Source organism: Pan paniscus, chromosome 2, assembly GCF_029289425.2.
Source record: "Pan paniscus chromosome 2, NHGRI_mPanPan1-v2.0_pri, whole genome shotgun sequence".
Taxonomy (NCBI): Eukaryota; Metazoa; Chordata; class Mammalia; order Primates; family Hominidae; genus Pan; species Pan paniscus.
In genome coordinates this window covers 136,798,476-136,807,695 of record NC_085926.1, presented here as the reverse complement: position 1 = coordinate 136,807,695, position 9,220 = coordinate 136,798,476, and the positions used below count along the sequence as shown (strand labels likewise).

Below are 9,220 nucleotides of genomic sequence, written 5' to 3'. Positions count from 1 at the left end.
GATTTCAGGCACGTACCACCACACCTGGCTAATTTTTGTATTTTTAGTAGAGATGGGGTTTCACCATGTTGGTCAGGCGGGTCTCGAACTCCCAACCTCAGGTGATCCACCCATCTTGGCCTCCCAAAGTGCTGGGATTACAGGCATGAGCCACCGCACCCGGCCAGCTCTGGCTGGCTTCTTCAAGATCACCATATAGGACCCTGGGTTGAATTGGTCAGCAGAGGGAAACAGGGTATCCAGTCAAGCTCTACAGGAGCAAAGGATGGGCAGTCAGAGCAGCAGGGACAGGGCACTTGGTGGCCTGGTGTGCCTTTGCTGAGTCCCACTCAGAGTCCTCAGAGCCACAGTTCCGCTGATTTCTCTCTCCTGTCTGTTTCATGATCGAGTTAACTTCCCTTCACATTGCCTCCTCTGTGGGCACACAGTATTTCCTGCCCAAATATTATGTCTTTCCGCTCTCTCCCAAAATATGGTGAGGGGTCTCTAGTTTAACCATGAGACACAAAGGAGCCAATGATAACCCATACCCGGGTGGCATTTCATTTATTCATTCTTCAGTTATTTATTGAGCTCCTACCACATGTGATAGTTAAGCAGGCTATTGCAGTAATCCATATGAGAGGTGATGGAGACTTAAGACTGGTATGGTAGTAGAGGAGGTGATGAGAAGTGATTGGATTCTGAATACAGTTTGAAACATAAAACCAATAGGATTTTCTAATAGGTTGGACATGAGATATGAGAGAAGCAAGAAGAGAAGGCTGCTTCCAAGGTGTTCGTCTAAGCATCTGGAAGGATAGTGTGTTGCCATTTTCTGAGATAGGAAAGACTGCAAGACAAGCAACTAGAAAGAACTAATTCAGCAGACTGACTGGGCATCATAAATTTAAAGTGCTTGTTTATTTGTGTGTGTGTGTGTGTGTGTGTGTGTGTGTGTGTGTGACGGAGTCTCACTCTGTTGCCCAAGTTGGAGTGCAGTGGCGCGATCTTGGCTCACTGCAACCTCCACCTCCCAGGTTAAAGTGACTCTCCTGCCTCAGCCTCCCGAGTAGCTGGGATTACAGGCATCTGCCACCATGCCCAGCTAATTTTTGTATTTTTTGTAGAGATGAGGTTTCACCATGTTGGCCAGCCTGGTCTCAAACTCCTGACCTCAAGTGATCGGCCCACCTCAGCCTTCCAAAGTGCTGGGATTACAGGCGTGAGCCACCACGCCCGGCCTTTTATTTATTTTTTTGAGATGGAGTTTTGCTCTTGTTGCCCGGGCTGGAGTGCAATGGCACAGTCTCTTCTCACTGCAACCTCTGCCTCCCAGATTCAAACGATTCTTCTGCCTCAGCCTCCCGAGTAGGTGGAATTACAGGCATGCACCACCACATCTTGCTAATTTTGTATTTTTAGTAGAGACGGAGTTTCTCCATGTTGGTCAGGCTGATCTCGAACTTCTGACCTCAGGCGATCTGCCTGCCTCGGCCTCCCAAAGTGCTGGGATTACAGGCATGGGCCACCGCGCCTGGCCTATTTATTTTATTTTATTTTATTTTATTTTTGAGACAGGGTCTCGCTCTGTCACCCAGGCTGGAGTGCAGTGGCTCGATCTCAGCTCACTGCAGCCTCTGCCACCCCAGTTTCAAGCTATTCTCCTGCCTCAGCTTCCCCAGTAGCTAGGAATACAGGTGTCAGCCACCACGCCTGGCTAAGTTTTGTATTTTTAGTAGAAACGGGGTTTCTCCATGTTGCCCATGATGGGCTCAAACTCCTGACTTCAAGTCATCCGCCTGCCTTAGCCTCCCAAAGTGCTGGGACTACAGGCGTGACCCACTGCACCCGGCCTGAAGTGCTTGTTTAGATATTCCAGTGTTGCTTTCAATTAGCAGTCCAGATTTCCTGTGAAAGGTCCAGGCTGGAGATAAAAATTTTCAAAATCTTAGCTTACCTTTCTCTGCTCATAAGCAACAAGAAATGTTGAAATTAGAGGGAGCCTGCAAAATTGCAACTAACAAATATCAGGAAGTATAAGGCTAACCAAGAGGGCTGGGGGTGGTAGTTCATGCCTGTAATCCCAGCTGCTAGGGAGGCCAAGGCAGACGCCTGACTTGTGGCCAGGAGTGCAAGACCAGCCAGGCAACAGAGCAAGATCCCATCTCCACAAAAAAATCAAAAAACAAAAATTAGGGGCCAGGCATGGTGGCTCATGCCTGTAATCCTAGAGAGGCCGAATGGGCGGGTCATTTTAGCTCAAGAGTTGGAGACCAGCCTGGGCAACATGGAAAACACCTCTCTCTACTGAAAATACAAAAAATTATCCAGGGGTTGGGTATGGTGGCTCATGCCTGTAATCCCAACATTTTGGGAGGCTGAGGTGGGTGGATCACTTGAGATCAGGAGTTCAAGACCAGCCTGGCCAACATGGCGAAACCCCGTCTCCACTAAAAATACAAAACTTAGCAGGGTATGGTGGTATGCACCTGTAGTCCCGGCTACTCGAGAGGCTGAGGCAGGATAATTGCTTGAACCCAGGAGGCGGAGATTGCAGTGAACTCCAGCCTGGGAGACATAGCAAGACTCCGTCTCAAAAAAAAGAAAAAGAAAAAGAAAAAGGCAAGCTTGGTGGCATGGGCCTGTAGTCCTGCTACTTGGGAGGCTGAGGCAGGAGGATTGCTTGAGCCTAGGAGGTTGCAGTGAGCTGAGAGGACACCACTAGCACTCCAGCCTGGGCTACAGAGGGAGACTCTGTCTCAAAAAAAAAGAAAATTAGCTGGGTGTGGTGGCACCGCCTGTTAGTCCATGTTATTGGGGAGGCTGAAACAGGAGGATCATTTGAGCCCAGGAATTCTAGATTACAGTGAGCTATATGATCACACCACTGCACTCCAGCCTAGGCAACAGGGTGAGACCCTGTCTCTAAAAGAAGAAGAAAAAAAAGACTAACCAATAGATCTAGAAATGCTGTTGTTGGCATTGCCTGACAGGTTAGGCAAGTGACCTCTCTCTCAGAGATTAAATGAGATGACATATGTAAGTATACTTTATAGCTTCTAAGCTCTTGCACAGATGGGCACCATCATTGAAAGTGTCTCTAGTGGTCTTCTGCCCCATAGAGGTTTGCTGTGGGAATAATTTTACCATACTCCCCCAACCCCTACCCCAACCCCAGATGATAATGAAGCAGTGGCCTTTCTAGACCCCTTTCCTCTCCAGGTCAATATCAGTATTAAAAGCCAAATACCCTTTCTTCCTTCAACAAACTTCCTTTCCCCTCTCTTTCTTCATCTCAGTCTCTCTCTCTTCTCCTAGTTACAGAATAAAAGCTGTCATTCATATTAATGAAGACAAACAGCCTGGGGGGGGGGTGGCTCACGCCTGTAATCCCAGCATTTTGGTAGGCCAAGTTGGGCAGATCACTTGAGGTCAGGAGTTCAAGACCAGCCTGGCCAACAACGTGAAATCTCATCTCTACAAAAAGTAGCCAGGCATGGTGGTGTACATCTGTAATCCCAGCTAATCTGGAGGCTGAGGCAGAAGAATTGCTTGAAGCTGGGAGGCAGAGGTTGCAGTCAGCTGAGATCACACCACTGCACTCCAGCCTGGGTGACATAGCAAGACTGCGTCTCAAAAAAGAAAAATAAATTAATGAAGACAGAGGGTAGGAGAAAGAGAGTAGGAAATAGGGCAGGACCATACCGAGCAATAGCTAACTTCAAATTCCTTATTAAGTGTATTTTTTTTGTTTTGAAAAATGTCTTGTTTTGTTTCAATTAAGATGTTTCCTGTCTATGTAATTATTATTTTGTTGCTTATTTTTGTTCATTACTTTTTTTCTCTCTAGATGTCTTTTTTTGCCTTGAGGTTTTTTTTTTTTCAAATTAATTTTTTTTTTTTTTTGAGACGGAGTTTCACTCTTGTTGCCCAATGCTGGAGTGCAGTGGCACGATCTCTGCTCACTGCAGCCCCCACCTCCCAGGTTCAAGCAATTTTGCTGCCTCAGCCTCCCTAGTAGCTGGGATTACAGGCACCTGCCACCACACCCAGGTAATTTTTGTATTTTTAGTAGAGACGGAGTTTCACCGTGTTGGCCAGGCTGGTCTTGAACTGCTGACCTCAGGTGATCCACCTGCCTTGGCCTCCCAAAGTGCTGGGATTACAGGCGTGAGCCACTGCGGCCGGCCAGATTTAATTTTTTAGAGCAGTTTTAGGTTTACAGCAAAGTTGAGCAGAAAGTTTCCATTTATCCCCTGGCTCCTGCAAATACAAGGCCTCCTCCATTTTCTTTTCTTTTCTTTTTTGAGACAGAGTTTCGCTCTTGTTGCCCAGGCTGGAGTGCAATGGCACCATCTTGGCTCACTGCAACCTCTGCCTCCCGGGTTCAAGCAATTCTCCTGCCTCAGCCTACCAAGTACCTGGGATTACAGGCGTGCACCACCACGCCTGGCTAATTTTTTGTATTATTTAGTAGAGAAAGAGTTTCACCATGTTGGGCAGGCTGGTCTTGAACTCCTGACCTCAAGTGATCTGCCCACCTCAGCATATTACAGGCTGGGATTACAGACGTGCACCACCACACCTGGCTAATTCTTTGTATTTTTAGTAGAGACAGGGTTTCACCACATTGGCCAGGCTGGTCTTGAACTCCTGACCTCAAGTGATCTGCCCGCCTCAGCAGATTACAGGCGTGAGCTGCCGTGCCAGGCTTGAAATACATCTTGATTGCTTTCTGGATGCTTTTAATGTAATCTTCCTGTCTTTGATCTGCAGTTTCTCTGTGAGGAGTCTAAGTGTGGGTTATTTTTATCATTCTTGAGATTCATTGTGATTTCTGAAACAGGATTTTAGGAGTGCAAAAGGCTTATTGGAAAAAGAAAAAGAAAAAAAGAAACAGGATATATATTTTTCAGCAATTCTGGAAAATTTCTCAGGCATTTTCCCTTTGAGTGTTACCTGTCCATTTTCTCTATTATTTTCTTCTGGAACCCCAGTTAGCCAAATGTTAGATCTTCTCATTCTATCATGCATGTTTCCTGATATCTCTTTGTTTCTCTGTGTTATATTCTGAATAATTTTGGTAGTTCTTCTAGTTTATTAATTTCTTCTTCAATTATATCTAATTTGTTTGTTAACCTTTTCACTGAGTTTTTTAATTTTTTTTTTTTTTTTTTTTTTTTGAGACAGAGTCTCGCTCTGTCGCCCAGGCTGGAAAGCAGTGGCGCTATCTCAGCTCACTGCAAGCTCCGCCTCCCAGGTTCACACCATTTTCCTGCCTCAGCCTCCCAAGTAGCTGGGACTACAGGTGCCTGCCACCACACCCGGCTAATTTTTTGTATTTTTAGTAGAGATGGGGTTTCACCATGTTAGCCAGGATGGTCTCGATCTCCTGACCTCATGATCTGCCCACCTCGGCCTCCCAAAGTGCTGGGATTACAGGCGTGAGCCACCGTGCCCAGCCGATTAATTGTAAAAAACACATAACATAAAATTTATCATCTTACCCATTTTTAAGTGTACATACAGTTCAAGACTGTTAAGTGTATTCACATTGTTGTGCAACTGATCTCCAGAACTTTTTTTTTTTTTGAGACAGGGTCTCACTCTGTCGCCCAGGTTGGAGTGCAGTGATGCTATCATGGCTCACTGCAGTTACCTCCCTGGGCTCAGGTGATCCCCTTACCTCAACCTCCCGAGTAGCTGGGACTGCAGGCTCATACTACCACACCCAGGTAATTTTTGTATTTTTTGTAGAGACAGGGTTTCACCATGTGGCCCAGGCTGGTCTTGTTTCCGGGCTCAAGGGATCTGCCCTCCTCAGCCTTCCAAAGTGCTGTGATTACAGGCATGAGCCACTATGCCCAGCCTCCAGAACTTTTTCATCTTGCAAAACTAAAATGCTATACTCATTAAATAACTCCTCAGTTCCCCCTTCCTCCACCCCATGGCAACTACTGTTCAACTTTCTGTTTCTATAAATTTAATTAATTTAATAAATAAATAAAATTTAACTAAATTTTATTTTAGATGGTGAAATCATGCAATATTTGCCTTTTTGTGACTGGCATATTTCTTTTCTTTTTTTTTTTTTTTTTTTGAGACAGAGACTTGCCCTGTTGCCCAGGGTGGAGTGTAGTGGTGTGATCTCGGCTCACTGCAGCCTCTGCCTCCCTGGTTTAAGCGATTCTCCTGACTCAGCCTCCCGAGTAGCTGGGATTATAGGCACCCGCCACCAAGCCTGGCTATTTTTTTTTTTAATAGAGACGGGGTTTCACCATGTTGGCCAGGCTGGTCTCGAACTCCTGACCTCGTGATCCACCTGCCTCAGCCTCCCAAAATGCTGGGATTACAGGCGTGAGCCACCATGCCCGGCCATGACTGGCTTATCTCATTTAGCAAAATGACTTAAGATTTACTCATGTTGTAGCATGTGACAGGATTTCCTTCCTTTTTAAGGCTGAATCATATTTCACTGTATGTATATACTACATTTTATTTATCCATTCTTCCTTTGATGGACGCTTGGTTTGCTTCCACCTCTTGGCTATTGTGAATAAGCTTCTATAAACAAGGGTGTGCAAATATTTCTTTGAGGCCCTGCTTCCCATTCTTTTGGATATATATCCAGAAGTCAGATTGCTGGGTCATAAAGTTGTTCTGTTTATAATTTTTTAAAGGAACATCCATGCTATTTTCCACAGTGGCTGTGCCATTTTAGAGTCCCATCAACAATGCATAAAGGTTCCAATTTCTCCACATTCTCACCAACACGTGTTATTTTCTGAATTTAGAGCTGCATGAGGTTTGTTTGGGTCAGAATAAAGGACAATTGCCCTGGAACAACCAACACAGGCTCTTCAACTTTTAAGTTCCTCATTTTTGAAGAAAGTTTCCAACCACCGACTTGTGGTTCATTGGTCATTGGCCAACCTGACATTCTGACTCCTAAGTGGGGAGTTTTATGGATGTGTGTGAATAACTAGTGGGACCATGTTCTCCAGCAGCTTCTGAAGATCAGAGAACAGAGAAACTTGAAGATAGAACTCCAGGCCAGGCGTGGCAGTTCACGCCTTTAATCCCAGCACCTTGGGAGGCGAGGCGGGTGGATCACCTGAGGTCTGGAGCTCGAGACCAGCCTGGCCAACATGGCGAAAACCTGTCTCTACTAAAAATACAAAAATTAGCCGGGCGTGATGGCTGCCTGTAATCCCAGCTACTCAGGAGGCTGAGGCAGGAGAATGTCTTGAAACTGGAGGCAGAAATTGCAGTGAGTCAAGATCGCACCACTGCACTCCAGCCTGGGCAACAGAGTAAGACTCTGTCTCAAAAAAGAAAGAAAGAAAGAAAGAGAGAGAGAGAGGGAGAGAGAGAGAGAGAGAGAGAGAGAGAAAGAAAGGAAGAAAGAAAGAAAGAGAAAGAGAAAGAGAAAGAAAGAAAGAAAGAAAGAAAAAGAAAGAAGGCAGGCAGGCAGGCAGGCAGGCAAGGAAGGCAAGGAAGGCAAGGAAAGTCAAGGAAGGCAAGGAAAGAAAGGAAAGAAAGGAAAGAAAGAAAGAAAGAAAATAGAACTCTGGAGGAAAGTTAGGGGAACCAGGAAGACTCCTGAGCAGTAAGAACCACAGCTAATTCTTTGGGCAGATTTCCCTATTTTCTTTACATCCAAGGACAAGAATTCCTCTGCCCTGCCCAGGGAACAGAAGCCTGCTGTGCCCACTCAGAGGAAGATTCTGATCAGAGAACACATCAGCATTTAGAAAATTGCAACTTCTAAGTCATCTTGGGCAGGGTGAATGCTGTGGGCCAAGCTGGAGATGTAGGGCAGTGGGAGTGCAGACTGAAAAAATGCAGACCCCTGGGGCACTACTCATTTCTCAGGCTCTGATCTGCTGTAGTACTAGGGGTTTACTCAGGTCTGTGTCTGCCTCCTTTCTGAATAGGCCAAATAATTTATCCAAACAGCTTTCCTACAGCAGCTCTCCACTCCACGTGGCCAGATAGGAGTTCCAGACCAGTGTTGTCTCCTGGGACATTGACACAGCAGCCAAGTTTATTGATGCTGGGGCAATCACAATTGGTTGGTTGGTTTGAGATAGGGTCTCACTTTGTCATCCAGACTGGAGTGCAGTGGCACAATCACAGTTCACTACAGCCTCAACCTCCCGGGCTCAAGCGATCCTCCCACCTCAGCCACCTGAGTAGCTGGGACTACAGATGCATGCCACCATGCCCAGCTAATTGTTTAATATTTTGTAGAGACCGGGTGTTGCAATGTATCCAAGCTGGTCGTGAACTCCTGAGCTCGAGCAATCTGCCTGCCTGGGCCTCCCAAAGTGCTAGGAATACAGGTGTGAGCCACCACACCACACCCACGATTGTAACTGGCTCAGGGGCTGGCATAGGAATGGTGTCTGGCAACTTGATCATTCACTATGCCATCAGCCCATCTCTCAAGGAACAGCTCTTCTATGCCATTCTGGACTTTGCCCTATCTGAAGCCATGGGACTCTTCTGTTTGACAGTCACCTTCCTCATCCTCTTTGCCATGTGAAGCTCCATGGGGGTCACCTACTCACCCTTGCTGCTACAACTCCATAACATTCCTGGTGCTGGCATGTGCTGAGTTTTACCATTAAACACGTTTCTCTTTTAAAAAAAAAAAAAAAAAAAAAAGCGGGGACTTTCTTGGTGGAACAAATACTGCACTGGGAATCCAGAACTTAGAACCCTAGTTTTCAGTTCTGGTGCTTTGGCTAAGAGGCTGTGTTATGTTAAGCAAACTTCCTCCAGTAATTTTCTTTTACAGAAGATACAACTAAGTTAACCTGTTTTAGACCCAAGGCTGGGACAACAGCTGTCAGAGTTTTCTGAATGCCCGTTCTGGTTCAGCTATACCTTGCTTTCTTTAGTTATCTTTATAGAGCAGTGAAAAATTCACCTTTATGATAAATGATTGTATTACCATGTGAAACCTTCCACCACAGCAAGCCAGGCAAAAATATGACTGTATATGATCCCTGCTGAAGGGAAGTATGTAGAAATAAAATGACTCTTGTACTGCAGTAGTGAGACTGCTGAGTGGGAATGTGGGCAGGACATGAGGGTTTCTTTTTTTAAAGTTTCTACAACATAGATTGTGCATGGTGTCTCACGCCTGTAATGCTAGCACTGTAGGAGGCCAAGGCAGGAGGATCCCTTGAGCCCAGGAGTTCAAGACCAGCCTGCACAACATAGGGAGACC

At 45.9% G+C, this 9,220-nt stretch overlaps 1 pseudogene; it reads left to right on the top strand.

Annotated features, from left to right (window-relative positions):
* Positions 1 to 7,439: 7,439 nt before the first annotated feature.
* Positions 7,440 to 8,986, top strand: LOC100989769 (ATP synthase F(0) complex subunit C1, mitochondrial-like; annotated as a pseudogene).
* Positions 8,987 to 9,220: the final 234 nt, after the last annotated feature.